We start from the raw sequence: 17,550 nt of genomic DNA on the forward strand, positions 1-17,550 counted from the left end.
CGCCCAAAGTTCCTTCTGCAACATTGGGACATCCATCTTCCGTCTACAGGCCTAGAGTATTAGACAGACTTCTCAGGGAAACGGGAAATTTGAGCACTATCCTAGCTTGTATTGGCAAATTTCGTCAGTTGCTTTCCTCTGTGACCTGCAGAATATCTGACAGACTCTTCTGTGAAGCAGGAATTTTGAAGGACTTCTTATCTTGTTTTGGCAAAGTTCAGCAGTCTTTTTCCTGTGTGTCTTGCATGTCCAGTCTGCACAGCACATTGTCAGCGGTCAAAGGCAAGAACAGTTTCTTTGCCCAGTGGCTAATCTTGCCACAATGAAAGCAAATTCCATAAGGAGTTTCTCCAGTGCTCATAATCTTCTCTGAAGTAAACTGGTGCTTCCAGGAGCAGATATGTCTCATTGTCATAAAAACTTTAAGTAAAAAAATATTTTAAATGGCATATTCCATAGGCATTTTTAGTATTTGAGAACAATACTCCAAAAGGTGCAGCCAGGCAGCAGCAGCAGCAGCAGCAGCAAGTTCGTCAACATCCCGGAGCAGAAGTTCTGTGTAATATGCTTTATATTATAACATGTGAAACTGTTTCATTTTACTAGACACATATGCTAGGATGTTGTCAGTCATAACCGTACAGGTATCCACTTAGTGACCATAACTTCTAATAGACACGTGATGACAGGATCAGCCTTTTCAGAACCCAACCAGGTGCCTATTGAAATCCTGAATATGTATCGTATGCTTTACAAATTGTAACTTTCCAAATTTTGCAAAACGAAACACATCCATTTGCCAAATTTTATTTCTTTGAGTTTCCTTTGGGCTACTTCCCGCAGGTAGTGGAGTTTGGTTATACAAGGAGCACATTGGACATTTTTTTACAGTTTCCTTGGCTTGTTGCTAAGTAATGAAAAATCCCTTTTTAAACCTTTGCTAATGACATGGTGCTTTTTTTTAAAAAAAATGAAACTCTGAGGGTTCCAGCACATTTCCTTTTAATAGCCGATCAATTTCACCATCAGCTTGTGCTAGAGAGCCTGACAGACCTGTATGGGATCTGATAGTGTTATATATAAATACAGACCTGTATGGGATCTGATAGGTGTTATATATAAATACAGACCTGTATGGGATCTGATAGTGTTATATATAAATACAGACCTGTATGGGATCTGATAGGTGTTATATATAAACACAGACCTGTATGGGATCTGATAGGTGTTATATATAAATACAGACCTGTATGGGATCTGATAGGTGATATATATAAACACAGACCTGTATGGGATCTGATAGGTGTTATATATAAATACAGACCTGTATGGGATCTGATAGGTGTTATATATAAATACAGGATGATTCTTATTCCTGGCTATTTCCTGTAATTGTATAAAAGTGAAATTAATTCTGACTTATCAGAAATAAATTCAGCAGTTTCAATATGTAAGACATCTCTTTCTGCCTATTGAGAGTCAGAAAATACATTAAGAGGTTCTGGAAACTCTAAGATACCATGAGAATAGGATATAGTTCTGATTTCTGAACAGAATCATAAGGACTTTAAGACACTTATTTTTTTTTCTGACTTATAACCTACCTTTCCTGTAGTGAGCCGGACAGGATCACCATTACAAGATGGCGCCGACATCCTGTCTTGTTGGTTACAAACAACTCCATATTTGGCTATACCTTTGAGAGCTGCGCGTCCCTGCTTCCCGCATGCGTGGTGAATGTGGATCCCGATGCGGTCTGGTGTCAGCTGTTGGTGGCAGCCAATCACAGGGCGACCTGTGTGCCAATTCCCTATTTAAGCAGCTGCCTAAGTGCGCCCCTTCCCTTCGCTTCCTGCTCTCTCTCCCCTTCGCTTTATGCTCTCTTGCCTTTCCCCTTTGCTTCCTGCTGTCTCTCCCCTTAGCTCCCTGCCCCCTTCGCTTCCTGCCCCCTCGTTTCCTGCTCCCCATCAATCAAGGGCACTCCAGTAAAGCGTGATCTGAGTAGAATCCTGATGTGGTGGTCGTTCTTCCCTCGCCGGTCTAGAAGTCCGCCACACTTTCCTGATTTATTTACATCAGTATAGAATGTAGGGGCTCCAGAAATTGGGGTATCTATTACCACTTAATGTAAAATCTAATCAGCTTTTTTTTTGTAAACTGAAATCTGTGTTGACAGACTGTCCCCTTGGTCCCACAGTCGTTCAGTCCAAAAGAAACACACAGAAACCTACATTAACTATAAACTGGTTGGTCTGTTAGCTCAGCCTTCTTATTAGTTAACTCTTACATCTTACATAAACCCATAATTCTTGTCTGTGTTAGCCACATGGCTTGGTATCTTTTCTCAGTGAGGCCTTCACACCTTGTGTCCTCAGCATCTGGGAGACGACTGCAGACTGAGACTTTCCTCTTCCCAGAATTCTCCTGTTCTGATCACCCTGCCTGTACTTCCTGCCTGGCTGCTGGCCAATCAGTGTTTTATTAAACCCATACATATTTGAAAGTCTTTTTGAGTGTCTATTGGCAATAAATGCAAATAAGTATTTCTGAGCACTCTATCAAACTTATCTTTATGTCTGTTTTATACAAATGCTATGGTTTTCTGTTAATTTTTCCAGCGCCATAAAGAATAGTAATTTTGGGGGGCTGGAGAGATGGCTCAGAGGTTAAGAGCATTGCTCTTCCAAAGGTCCTGAGTTCAATTCCCAGCAACCACATGGTGGCTCACAACCATCTGTAATGGGGTCTGGTGCCTTCTTCTGGCCTGCAGGCATACACACAGACAGAATATTGTATACATAATAAATAAATATTTTTTTAAAAAAATAGTAATTTTGTTTTTTTTCAGTTTTGAAATATGTATCTCACTGATTCATAAAGCATTATATGTATATATTATATATGTATGATATTGTTGTGCTGAAATGTCATATCTTTGCACCTGTAGTTATTGCATAAAAAGCCATCATTCCTTTAATGTGAAATACATAAACTATTTTAATCCATTTTGAAGTTTATTTGTGTTTTGAATATAATAAAATACAATTGACATGTACTATGAAATGTATTTCGTGGCCTTATAATTTATAGGCTGTTAAATCCAAGTTGGACAAAATTTTAGTGAATGTGAACATATTTACCATATGCAATAATATTTTACTGTTTGTATATTTCTTTTTATGGTGTTTTTTGTTTTCCAGAAATAACCACATCAGATATTGTGAAGCCTATTAATATTTATACATATTTTGACAGGTATAGTTCATATGAGCATAGCAGCATAACATTCATATTATTTATGTTAATGAGACTTTTCAAGTGGATATTTGATTGGCTTTTTCTTTTTTCTTTCTTTTTTTTTAGAAATAACTTCCTATTTATTTATTTATTATGTATACAATATTCTGTCTGTGTGTATGTCTGCAGGCCAGAAGAGGGCACCAGACCTCATTACAGATGGTTGTGAGCCACCATGTGGTTGCTGGGAATTGAACTCAGGACCTTTGGAAGAGCAGGCAATGCTCTTAACCTCTGAGCCATCTCTCCAGCCCCTTGATTGGCTTTTTTCATATAGTGGCAATATTCTGCCAGAGCTAGATTAATAGCTTATCAGAATTTTATTGATTAATGCTAAAACTATGAGAATTTAAGCTTTTTTTAGTCCTTTACACCTCGTATTTACATACCATAAAACATCTTCTCAGACCCTAAAACATTCTTGGATCCTCGCATCTTATGTTTTTTGTTTTGGGTTTTTTTTCTTTTTTTTTTTGGTTTTTCGAGACAGCGTTTCTCTGTGGCTTTGGAGCCTGTCCTGGAACTAGCTCTTGTAGACCAGGCTGGTCTCGAACTCACAGAGATCCGCCTGCCTCTGCTTCCCAAGTGCTGGGATTAAAGGCATGTGCCACCATTGCCCAGCCGCATCTTATGTTTTTTATCTTTACCTGAGTGACCCTTAAAGCACCTGTTCCTTCCCCATCATTACACCGTCACCTTAACACTCAGGAGGAATCTGTTTCATGAGTTTGTCTCTGTTCTGAGTCTGGTAATGAGGTAAATTGTGTCTGGGCTTAGTACTCACTCTAGGAGAGTGGGGTGTTTACCTGAACTTTCCCCCAGAGAACTGTGAAGGCAGTTGAAGCCTTGGTTCCTGCTTCTAAGCTGGCACACCCCCAGTCATCAAACTGCACCAGAGATCCTGAGAAGAAGACTTACCTGCATTAAGGCTTACAAACGACAGAGACTTACCTGATGGCTACCTAGACAGCCAATACCCAGGGTCCTCTACCGTTGTTGAGGGCAGAGGTTTCAGGGCAACATTTGTCTTTGAGTGGAAGAGGTCTAGACCTGCCAGGCTTCAGTCGATCCTATGGATTAGAAGTTGGTAGGAGAGGCAGTCGATCCCCCAGTGTCCTCTGTCCGAAGAGGGTCTTTGCAGCGGTTGACGTGAAGGGAAGTTTTTACTCAATGACTAGCTCTGCCACCTATGAAGCAAGTTCTGGGTGGAGGGTCTTTTGTTCCCTTCTGTCTTATTTGGAGGAAGGGGGTGGTGCCACGAGCTAACCCATCTCGCTATTACAAAGAGCCTTTTTTTAAAAAAAAAAATTAGCCGGGCGGTAGTGGCACACACCTTTAATCCCAGCACTCGGGAGGCAGAGGCAGGCGGATCTCTGTGAGTTCGAGACCAGCCTGGTCTACAAGAGCTAGTTCCAGGACAGGCTCCAAAACCACAGAGAAACCCTGTCTCAAAAAACCAAAAATAATAATAATAATAATTAGACATTTTAAATGCCATATTTTCCAGATTTTTGAGCTTTAGAACACTTCTGTATATTGGGGTATATCTGAGCTATGACTACGGTCTATTATCTTCCTGAAGAGCTGGATCCAAGCTGAGAAGTCTTGGTAAGTTAGCTCTTGTTAATCTGAAATAGATCTTTATAGCCTTAAATATTTATCACAATTGTTTAAAAGTACATACCAATTTATAATATCTGAGACTTGTTTCTTTTTTAATCCCGAAGGAGATACAATGAACAGAGCTCATTAGAACCGGTTAAAACATTTTAACACAGTGATTATATGAACATATATTCACAGTTGAATTTAAGTTACACACACACATACACAGATACAGAATTAAAGGTAGATTATATTCACACATAGAGGGTTAAATCAAAAGCCATATGTATACACACAGCCATATATTAAACGGAAGTTAAGTAAAATAAGAAGAAAGGGAAAATTGACGTGTGCTGGGTGAGAGGAAGGCTGCTTCTCGCTCTCTGATGCCCACATTACATACCCAGTTGCCGGTACTGAATGAAAGGAAAGGCAGATTGACTACAGGTAGAAAAGAGCTGGTACAGGAGGGTAGGGTCCCCGTGGGAAATGAACGCCTAACAGTAGCGCCACTCCCTTTGGGGGCCACTTTCTTTCAAGCCAACACACATGAATTTGCCTGGGTGTTTGGGTGAGGATCTCTGTGAAAGAATGTTATTTTGGTTTTTAAAATTAATTTTACACTTGGGAAGCAGAGGCAGGAGGATCTCTGTGAGTTCGAGACCAGACTGGTATACAGAGCTAGTTCCAGGACAGGCTCCAAAGCCACAGAGAAACCCTGTCTCGAAAAACCAAAAAAAAAAAAAATTAATTTTAACTGACAGGTGAAAATTATATCCACAGTTCACATTTGTATTATTTTATGTGTAGACACTATGAATGTATATTGTATTTGGAATATGATGTATCCAGTTGTCATGTGTTAACAGCTTCATTCTCAGCTAGCATCTCTGAGAGCTGACTACATGAAACATGAAACCTAGTGAGAAGCATGCGGGAAGTGTCTGTCTTTCTCCCCTCCCTTTCCCCATCACTGTGGAATATTGTGCCCTGCTAAAGAATTGCACTAATGTGATGGCTTCTTATGAAATCCCTCAGATTCCCAAGAAAACCAACTAAGGAAGGAAACCCTTAAAGTTGAGTGTTGCATGAGTTCTACTTGGTCCGAATAACAAAAGCCTGAACTCATATATTGGGGCAACTGCTGAAATATCTGAGAGAGAAAAAAGCAAGCCACAACCAACTCTTATCTTGCCAACTCTTCAGCTGATAAGGGCTGATGTTCTCTCTCTTCCTACCTTATATTCTTCTCTTCACCCAGCCATATCACTTCCTGTCTGTCTGTATAGACCTCCAGACCTCTATGGTTAATTAGTGACTAGTTCCGACTTCAGACCTTCACACATGTATTTGTTAGAGTACAAAGAAATACCATCAGATTTCCCTTTTTTTGGTCTAAAATATAAAAGTGGGTTATCATGTAAGAAAAACTATATACAATAAGTGCAATAACTATATACAATATATACAGGCAATAAATACATTAATGATATCTAGTCCATTAACAACTGACAAATTCAGAGAAAATACTATCTTGATGAGTCCAAAAGGTTGTACCTAGTTGACTTTCTTTTCTAACTTGCATTACCAAGACTATCTTTTAATGTCTCTCAACCTTATACACTTTATACCTTTTAGAGAATTTCTTTGCTGAATCTGGTAACAAGGAAAACTATAACTATAAAGTCTTCAATTCTGTGAGAGACCTGAGAAGGAAATAATATTACCCAAGTAAGCAGGAAGTGCAAGTAAGCAACATCCAAAAAATGTGGAAAAATTACAGAAACAGCTGGCTGCCTGGATAGGCACCCCCCAAAAAAATCAATGTTCCTCTGCAACATTGGGGCATCCATCTTCAGCCTACCTGACTGGTGTAAGTGGAGTAGGACATTCTGAAGGGCTATCCTACCTCGTCTTGGAAAGGTTCAGCAGCCCTTTCTTTGTGTGTCTGGCTTTTCCAATCTGGACAGCATATTGCCAGCAGAGGCAAGAGCACTTTCTTGCCCAGTGGCTAACTTTGTCACACAAAAAGTAAACTCCTTGTAGAGCTTCTTCAGTGTCCTTTATCTTCTTTGAAGTAGACTGGTGTGGCCAGGAGAAGGTATATCTTACTGTTATAAAAAAGAACAAAGCTTATGTTATTAAAACAACTTAAATGCCATATTCTGTAGATTTATGAAGTTTGTGAAGATCACCTGTCTGTCTAAAATATATCTCTGTCTAACCTTGAAACCATACCTGATATGCTACACATTTGATAGTAATGAATAACTACTAACTTGCATTCCTTTGTATTCTAATTAGTTGGTAATAAAAGGACTAGCAATTTGCATTAATTGAGCTGTATATGTACAATACCTTGAATAGATTAAAAATGTATATACAATAAGTTCTAATAAAATTAATCTCAAATTTGTATCAATACACAAAGATCCATATCTATGTAAAATATTTAAAACTAGTAGTTGCTTTCTTGGTTTAAAAGTGGAGTCAATAATCTACCCTTTTTTATCCTATTATATCTATACCCCTGTTTCCTTTTCAGAGTAGATTTAATAATCTACCCTATCATATTTATATCCCCCATTTCTCTTTTCAAAACAAGAACCCCGGGCTGGAGAGATGGCTCAGAGGTTAAGAGCACTGCCTGCTCTTCCAAAGGTCATGAGTTCAATTGCCAGCAACCACATGGTGGCTCACAACCTCTGTAATGAGGTCTGGTGCCCTCTTCATGTCCAACAAGCATACAAACAGACAAAACACTGTATATATACATAATAAATAAATAAATTTTTTTTCAAAACAAGAACCCTGAATCTAAATTTCTTTGTTCAGCTTTTTTTCCTGACCATTACCAGTAACAACTTGTAACCCTCCCAAACAATGACAAATATCCATAACCCAATTAAAGACCAAAACCCAACCACCCCACATCTTGGGAATGTAGGCATCATGTTCTTAAAGTTACTTCTTGCTGTCTGGAGGCAAGAGAGTCATTAGGGGATCCTGAAAAGAAACATTTGGATTAATAATCAAGTCTTGGGAGAGATGAAGGCCATGCTTGCTGCTGAGCCCAAGTGAGTGACCGCAGCTGGCCAAGGAGGCAGGAGGCACCATGGAGGATCTGCTGCTCCAGCTGCTGCTGGCCAAGGAGCAGGACAATCTCCAGAACCAGCATTTTAGCCGCGGAGAAGCAGCCTCACCTCCTGCCCATCGTCTACCAAAATGGCATCATTAGGCCGCAACAGTGCACTGAGGGCACTAGTGAGGATCAGTCCTGTGCAGCTCCACCTGTCTCTTGCAGCTTACCGAGTGGGTCCAGGATGTGGTAGTGGCTCCTGCTTTGCTGGAAAAGGTGACAGCTTTTCTCTTAGCCCAGCATAAAAGGAACCAATGCCTGAATACCATTCAAACTCCCTGCGTCTCTCCTGCTTGTCTCTGTGAACAATAACATACCCATAACAGGAGCACTGTTTTAGGGTCCTCAGAAAGACATCATACCCTGTGTCAGGGTGGAGGTGGGAGAACACCTGAGAAGCATGTGGCTCATCCCCCTTTCTTTTTTTTTTTAACTAAATACTTTTTTATTTAATTTTTTTCTTTATACGTACCAACCACAGTTTTCCCTCCCTCCCCGGCTCCCATTCCCATCCCACCTCTCCCCAACCTAATCCCCATCCACTCCTCGGAGAGGATAGAGCCTCCCAGGGGGAGTCAACAAAAGTCTGGCATACCAAGTTGAGGAAGGACCAAGCCCCCTTTTCCGGCATCAAGGCTAAGCAAAGTATCCCATCAAATGGAAATGGGCTCCAAAAAGCCAGTTCATGCACCTGGGTTGAATTCTGGTCTGACTGCCAGGAGACCCATCACGAGACAATGCCCTACAAGTGTCACCAATACTCAGAGCATCTAGTTCAGTTCCATGCAGGTTCCCCTGTCAGCGCAGAGTCCATGAGCTGGGGCTCAGCCCGGTGCTTAGCTGCGGGTCAGTGCGTCTGCTTGCATCAGTTACTGGACGAAGGTTCTATGAGACCATCCCTTTTCTAAGATCCTCAGCATTTGTTAGCCCTTTGGGAGCCAGAGGCTGAAATTAGCAAGAAGGGAGAAAGGCAGGGCAGCAAGCCTCAGTCTGAACACCACCACCCTGTTTTAGGACAACTAGTGCCTTTTCACTTCGTGGCTACTTCCTTTGTGCTTCGTGGAGCTCAGTCTCTAGCTGCCCCAGATTAGCTATGAGTTATGCACAATACCTTCCCCGTTCTCCTTTAGAAACTAATGGCCCAGAAAAGTTAAGGAAGTTACAGTGAACCAGTGAAAGTCCTAGCTGTGGTTGGTAATGCTCAGCTGAGAGCTGACTCCCTTCCCAAGGAGAGCTGGTAATTGAGTCCTGTGAGTGGTGCCCTTTGGAGTCTGTGAATTCGAGCTGGAAGTGACTGATCTGTTAGTGTGTGTATGGGGAGGAGTGCTGCTGGGAGTTTGTTCCTGGTGGTAGGCTTGTCCTGACTGAGCTGTGGAGAGAGAAGCCAGACTCCTAGACAAGCAAGGAGGCATTAGGCAGAGGAAAGAGGAGGGCCCATTCATGGTGTTTTAGTGGGAACACTGAATTATAACACTTAACTGCAGTTAAAAGTATGTGAACTATCTGTTACTCCTGTTTTTCCAGAGAGAATACTGCGGCTTGCAGTATTGAATGCCAAGAGTTGTGAATTAGTGTGTATTGATATATTTAACATATTCAGAGTCTTAAAACTGCATGTTCATCTTGTGTAAACAGAGATGTTCTTTTATTCCTGGCTGCCAAGACCTGAATAAATCACACAAAAGCTATATTAATTACAATACTCTTTAGTCAATGGCTCAGGCATATTCCTAGCTAGCACTTATGTCTTAAATTAACCCATTTCTATTAATATGTGTATCACCATGAGGCTGTGGCTTAGCAGTAGATTCTGGTGTCTTTCTCCTTCGGCAGCTACATGGCATCTCCCTGACTCCGCCTTCTTTCTTCCTGCAATTCAGGTTAGTTTTCCCGCCTAGCTCTGTTCTGCCCCACCATAGGTCAAAGTACCTTCTTTATTAACTAATGGTAATAAAATATATTCACAGCATGCAAGGGGAATCCCACATCAGTCTTGTGTAGGCCCTGCCTTTTTTTTTACAGTGGATTAATACACAAAATGCAACCAATAAAAACAAGCATGAAAGGAAAGGGAACGAGGAAGATGTAAAAACAAAAAAGAAGACAGCAAAATAATAATAATAATAATAATTCCTTTAGCAACTTGAGGGCCACTGGTTGAGAAGACCCATTTCTGTTGCTGTTAAATTTCCCTCCTATGAAGGAAGTGATTTTATAAGGTATCCCTGGTGGCAGCGCTCATCTCCATGGTCCATCCAACCTTCCTTTCTCAAGCTGGAGGAAACTGACATACAGGGTGGCTAAACTGCCAGTCACATAACAGCATTTCATGGGCGTCCCTGCTATCTCCCCCTTGGACTTCTGGCTTTTGCACTCTCTTCCTTAGAAACACATGCTATCCTTGTTGACAGCTTGAGGTTCTTCTTGCTTAGCCCTTTGAAGTTGCTCAGAAGGGCCTGTTACACGTCCTACCTAGGTGGATAAAAACTTCATCAGAGTACCTTTTTCCTTCTAACTACTTTCATTGATTTTTGAAGTGGGAAGTTTGTTAAAGATCTGTTCCCAGAAGTCTTTCTTAGGAAGCTCAGAAGTTAGAGGGCAGACAAGAAGTCCTTACAGGGATGTGTGTACATCAGCCCTAGGATTAGTATCTTGTTACGGGAGGTCCTCCCACTCCTCCAGCCTATTGCCGCTGAGATACCAGCCCCTTGGGGCGTGGTCTCTCTCCCTTTAAAAAAGCGGCCACTTCCCTCTCCTCTCTCTCTTCACTTCCTGCTCCGCCGGTGACTTGACTTCCTTCCTGGTTACGCAGAGGGCTGACAGTGATCTGTAAGTTTTTTCCCCTTTAAATAAATACCACCCTATTAATCATAATTCCAAACTGGTGTGGCATTGTTTGTGACTTACGCCTTCATTTGGCGCCCAACGTTTGGTTTTAGAACCTCTCCCGGCTCGCAGCCGCGAGTTCGGCTTGGCGGCCGGAAGTTCGGCTTGGCGGCCGCAAGTTCGGCTTGGCGGGCGCTTGTTCAGCTTGGCGGGAGCCCTTGCTTCCTCAGCCGCTGCCTGTGGATTTAAACTCCACAGGCCCGCGTAGTCTCTGCCCGCCTGGTTTGCTCTTTTCTGAGTCGTTTTTAAATCTCCCTTGCAAGCACAGCTCTTAAGTGACGCGAACCAGAGCACGCGGTTGCTGAAAGCTGCAACCCCTCAGGGTGACTCTGTCACGTGGAGGCATAAGCGGCTTCCAGGTTGCTCTTCTCTACCCCTGGATTCTGGTTTCTGGTTCCATCTCTGGAATTGATTTAATTACATTTACTTTGTTGAGCAACTTACATTTTCCAGTTTTTAACAAATACTAGGCGGACTCTGAAACAGGACTGTGTTTTCGTCGAGACTTGGCAACAGCGCCACCTGCTGGATAATAGGTAATATGGCAGTTCCCGTTTCCAACGCGAATTTTACTGTTCTGGTTACCAATACAATGGGTTATATCATGCAAGGTTTATATGACTATGGGGATAACTTAATTTACTGGTTACTAGGTTTTAGTATTCTTTTGCATATTCTATCATTTAGGAAGATCATGGCACTCCTAAGAACCATACAATCTTTACTAGAAACTCATGCAGGTCAGGAGATTAAGGATTCAAAAGAGACAATAATAAAAAGACTTGAAATGATTGAAGAAATGATTGGAGCTGGTGAACAGAGTAATAAGGCACAAGGACAGGATACAATGCCAACACCAGCTATTAGAACTGGCTTACCAAAGGTTTTAGCAGCATACCCTATACTTAATTCTGACAAAGCGTCAACTTCTAAAGGCTCAAAGGGAGTCAGAGAAGCTAGATGGACGCCAATAGCAATGAATGATCTAAAAGAAATTAAGCAAGCTATTGTTAATTTTGGCTTGCACTCTGCATACGTAAAGGAAATGATAAGGACTTGGGCTTCTAATGCTAGAGCTACCCCCCATGATTTCCATCAGTTAGTGTCTGCAGTTTTAGATAATGGACCTTCCTTGATGTTTGGAATTTATTTCAGAGAAGAATCCAAACATATGGAACAGCAAGGAAGAGCAAAAGGTATTGAGGTTTCCCAAGACCAAATTCTTGGTGCAGGAGAATATGCTGATCCACAGGTCCAAGCTCTTTATGATGATGAAGTACTGTGTCTATGTCACCAAGCAGCTTTAAATGCTTGGAATAGGATACAAGATCCAGCAAAAAGGGTTGAATCATATACCAGAATTAGGCAGGGACAGAGAGAACCCTTTATTGACTTTTTGCAAAGATTAATTAAGGCTCTGGACATAGGGGTAACAGACCCAGAAGCTAGACGAATACTTCTTGAATCTCTAGCTTTTGAGAATGCAAACATAGAATGCAAAAAGATAATTGGGCCTTTAAAGTCTAGATCAGCACCTATGGATGAATGGATTCAGCATACAATGAATGTTGAGACGTTTAGCTATAACGATGAATCTTGGGTAGGAGAAGCGATTTCCACAGCAATGAGGAGACATCAAACTGCCAGGTGTTTTAATTGTGGTAAATTAGGACATCTGAAAAGGGATTGCAGGCACAGAATTTCTAGGAATATTATCTCCTCTGGGAATGACAAAGATAGGAGACCTAGGCCTTCAGGTATATGTAGGAGATGCGGTAAAGGCCGACATTGGTCCAATGAATGCAGGTCAACAACAGACAAACAAGGCAACCCGATACCGTCGGGAAACTCCTTGAGGGGCCTCTCGCAGGCCCCCAAGCCAACAGTGGCCCAGTCATTCCCAGTCACAGTGGAGAACGTGCCTCACCAAGAAAATTAAAAGCTCCAATTTCTGCTGTAAAAAGTAATACTGGTCTAAATGATGAAATCCATGTGGAGGATGAGTCAAAAAACCCAGTTGGACAGAGTAAACGTATATTTTGGCAGACTTCTATTAATGATCAAAGACCAAAGCTAAGAGTCTGTATAAATGGCACTTTTATTGAAGGCTTATTAGACACAGGTGCGGATGTAAGTATCATTACCCCAGAATCTTGGCATCCGAATTGGCCTCTTAAAGAGGTAGATGTTCAGTTCCTGGGAATTGGAACCCTATCTCGTGTAAAACAAAGCACAAGATGGGTTGAATGCATAGGGCCCGAAGGGCAAATAGGAAGACTAAGGCCATATATAGCCAATATTGCCATAAATTTATGGGGCCGTGACCTGCTACAGCAATGGAATACCCAGATTAACATTCCTGTAGTTCCAGGAACTCATAATTCTGGGAAGTATATGATGAGGTATTATGGAAAAAGGTCACTAGCCATTCAGGCTGTACAAGAACATACAGCAAATACCAAACCTTTAGAGGTACCAACAGCCCTACCTTTAAAATGGCTAACTGAGAAGCCAATATGGATCAAACAGTGGCCTCTAGCTGAAGATAAACTACAGGCATTGGAACAGCTGGTGCAGGAGCAACTAGATGCTCACCACATTGAAGAATCAACCAGCCCTTGGAATTCTCCTGTGTTTGTTGTAAAAAAGAAATCTGGTAAATGGAGAATGGTGACAGATCTAAGAGCTGTCAACAAAGTAATTCAACCTATGGGCTCACTACAATCTGGAATTCCTTTGCCTTCTCTGTTACCAAAAGGATGGCCTCTTATAGTTATTGATTTGAAAGATTGTTTTTTCACTATACCGTTACAAGAAAAGGATAGAGAAAAATTTGCCTTCACAGTGCCTACTTATAATAATTCTCAGCCCAATAGGAGATATCAATGGACTGTCCTCCCACAGGGTATGCTCAATAGTCCTACACTGTGCCAATATTTTGTAAGTAAGCCATTGGAAATAATTCGTAAACAATTCCCCAAGTCCATTATTTATCATTACATGGATGACATCTTGTTATCTGATTCAAATAAAGATACTTTAGAAAGGATGTTTGAAGAAGTAAAGAAAGTCTTGCCTAGGTGGGGATTACAAATTGCCCCTGAAAAGATTCAAAGAGGAAATTCTATTAATTACCTAGGTTACAGAATAGGGTTAGAGAAAATTAAAACGCAAAAGGCACAAATTAGGAGAGACCGGTTAAAGACTCTTAATGACTTCCAAAGATTGTTAGGAGACATTTCCAGTCTACGACCAGCTGTTGGGATAACACCTGATCTAATAGTTCATTTAAACAAAACCTTAGATGGTGATAAAGATTTGAATAGTCCAAGAGAACTGACAGCTGAAGCAGAAAAGGAACTGACAATGATTGAGGAAAAATTACAGGAGGCACATGTGGATAGGGTGAACCCAAATCTTAGCTGCATCCTAGTCATATTGCCTTCCAGAATTTCTCCTACAGGGATTCTAATGCAGAGGGAAGATATTATTTTAGAGTGGATATTTATACCTAATAAACCAAGTAAAAAATTAAAAACTTATGTGGAAAAAGTCTCTGAATTAATTATAAAAGGTAAGCTGAGACTTCGTCAACTAGCAGGTATAGACCCAGCAGAAATTATAGTGCCTTTTACTACTGAAGAAATAAAAAAGTTATGGGAAGACAATGAACCGTGGCAAAGAGCTTGTGCTAATTTTTTGGGAGAAATTAATAGCAACTATCCCAAAAGTGGTAGACTTAACCTCATAAAAAGAACTTCTTGGATTCTTCCTAGAATTGTACGTGATGCTCCAATAACTGGAGCCCGTACGTTCTATACTGATGCAAATAAATCAGGGAAAGCAGGTTACAAGTCAGATGAATTGAGTAAGGTGGAACAAAGCCCTTATAATTCTGTCCAGAAGGCAGAGTTATATGCCATTCTTATGGTGCTAAGGGATTTTAAAGAACCTCTTAATATAGTTACAGATTCACAATATGCAGAAAGAGTTATCTTGCATATTGAAACCGCTGAATTTATACCAGATGACACAGAGTTGACTTCATTGTTTATCCAGGTACAAGACATAATCAGGAACAGGCTTTGTCCGATGTACATAACACACATCCGGTCCCATACAGGTCTGCCTGGTCCTCTAGCCCAAGGCAACGCTGAGATTGATCAATTATTGATTGGAAGTGTGTTGCAGGCCTCAGAATTTCATAAGAAGCATCATGTCAATAGTAAAGGCCTAAAGAAAGAATTTTCCATTACTTGGCAACAAGCTAAGGACATTATAAAGAGATGTCCTACTTGTTCTTTCTATAATCAAACACCGTTGCCTGCAGGGAGTAACCCAAAGGGCACTAAGAGAAATGAAATCTGGCAGATGGATGTGTTCCACTTTATAGAATTTGGTAAATTAAAATATGTACACCACACCATAGACACGTATTCAGGTTTTCAATGGGCTACTGCCCTGAGCTCAGAAAAGGCTGATTCAGTAATCACACATTTATTGGAAGTTATGGCCATCATGGGTATACCTGCGCAAATAAAGACAGATAATGGTCCAGCATATGTATCTAAGAAAATGAAACGCTTTTTTGATTATTATAATATAAAACACATTACAGGTATACCAAATAATCCTACAGGTCAGGCAGTTATAGAAAGATCAAATCGTACTATAAAGGATATGCTGAACAAACAGAAAGGGACCGAAAATACCCCCAGAAATAGATTACATAATGCTTTATTAACCTTGAATTTTCTTAACGCTAATGAGAAAGGAACGACAGCAGCAGAGAGACATTGGATAATGGAAAAGTCTGCTGAACTAAATCAACCGATTTATTTCAAAGATGTGCTGACCTCTCAGTGGAAGCCAGGAGATGTGCTACGTTGGGGAAGGGGTTTTGCTCTTGTTTCCACAGGAGAAGAAAAATTGTGGATACCATCAAAATTAATAAAGTTTCGATTTGAAGAAGAGAAACCTCTTGGAAAGGAGAAATGACAACTCATCCATAATGATGATATTCATACAGGTGGTAAGAAAAACATATAGAATGGGGGCAGGGTTCTGTTCCTATCTCCACAGGAAAACACTCATCTTTGAGAAATTCAAGGGACCCTGGATGTTTGGATACTGACAGATGGAAAAATACCTGCCCGATAGGAAATATCAAGAAAACTGAATGGGTTGTGTAAGTAATATTAAACCATATTTCTAAATTTATAAAGCTGGTTTTGAAGTTGGACTCTGGCTCAGTCCCTCTCCAATTCCAAGCCTGTTAGTAAGAGAAAAACCCAGAGTTTCTGGAGTTTCTGTCTCATGTCAAGAGCCATGATGTGGGACAGAAAGAAATATGAGTTTAGAAAACATCTTTGCTTTTCTTCATATCTATCATACTTTTCATTGAATATATCTATCATGTCTTTCATTGAATATATATATATATGTCTATATGATTAATGCTTAAGTTTCTCATAATGAACAATGAGTTTTTCCTGAAGTGACATTTGAAGTTTCCAGGAAGAAGATGGGGCCCCATAACAACAACTCCACCTGGTTGATATGACGTCATGATACTGATAGCGCTACAACAAGACCTGCTTTGGGTACCAGCTGCACAAGACAGTTCCAACTTGGCTAGCTGAAATGGTGCACATCTTATACAACATTTTGGCCAGACCTGCACAAAATACTCAGAGACTATTGGCAATTTTAAAAGACATTGATCTTGAAATTTAACCATCATTTTACTTTCACAGGATCCCCCAGAAAGAACGTCGCCCCCATGACAGCTGGAAGTAATTCTAGAGGACGACGTCCCCTCTCCCAGTAAAGTTTGCCCTTGGGTTTAGGGACATCATTTAGGGGTTGATTATAATTAGTATACGATTGAGGGTTGGGGGAGGAATTTTATAAGCTCAGGGATCATTTTGAAAAAAAAAAAAAAAAAAGAGGGATGATGGGATAATAGATTTGTAATTGTGAGTTACTGTTTTTAGACAAATATATTGGTATAGATTCTTGTATATTGATACAAAGTTAAATTATATTGACTATTGTATGCATGCATGTTTCTACCTTGTTTAAAACATTTTTATGTATTGACATATATTGTATTGTATATATTTACCATATTGCTGTGTACATTTCTACCTCTGATTAAGATACTTATATAATGTTTGTGTATTGATATATATTTACCTACTGCAATGTATATTTGTACATTGTTTATATTTGGAGGTCATTGTCCTCATTTGTTTCACAGTTGTTTATTGTCTTAATCTTTAAGTTAGATAGATATTGAGAATTATATAGACTAATAGTCATCTAAGTTTGTCATTTATAATTAGACTAATCAGGTTCTTTAGATATATAGAGATTATACTCAGTATAGATAGATAATCTTCAACTTCTTCAAAGAGCTGTAGAAAATGGCCTTTAATCTAACTCAGAGTTTTGTGGTAGTGAGACACAATTGCTCCTGGCAACACCACTCTATTCCCGAGAGAATGTTGAGCACCAAAGACACTCCACCTGGAGCCTTTCCTTTTGGCAGAACTGGCCTTGGGGCAAAGAAATGCCCATACTTCAACCACTGACAAAGATACAGAGCGTGCATCAATGGA

The 17,550-nt window shown here is 40.4% G+C and overlaps 1 protein-coding gene across 1 annotated transcript in view; it reads right to left on the reverse strand.

Annotated features, from left to right (window-relative positions):
* Positions 1 to 4,993: 4,993 nt before the first annotated feature.
* The window catches only part of LOC142852611 (uncharacterized), a 49,355-nt gene continuing 36,798 nt past the window's right edge, over positions 4,994 to 17,550 (reverse strand). Inside the window, 2 exon segments of the mRNA XM_075977621.1 lie at positions 4,994 to 5,525; positions 5,661 to 7,013. The gene's annotated coding sequence lies outside the window, so the exon portion shown is untranslated.

This window comes from Microtus pennsylvanicus, chromosome 6 (assembly GCF_037038515.1).
Source record: "Microtus pennsylvanicus isolate mMicPen1 chromosome 6, mMicPen1.hap1, whole genome shotgun sequence".
Lineage (NCBI taxonomy): Eukaryota > Metazoa > Chordata > Mammalia > Rodentia > Cricetidae > Microtus > Microtus pennsylvanicus.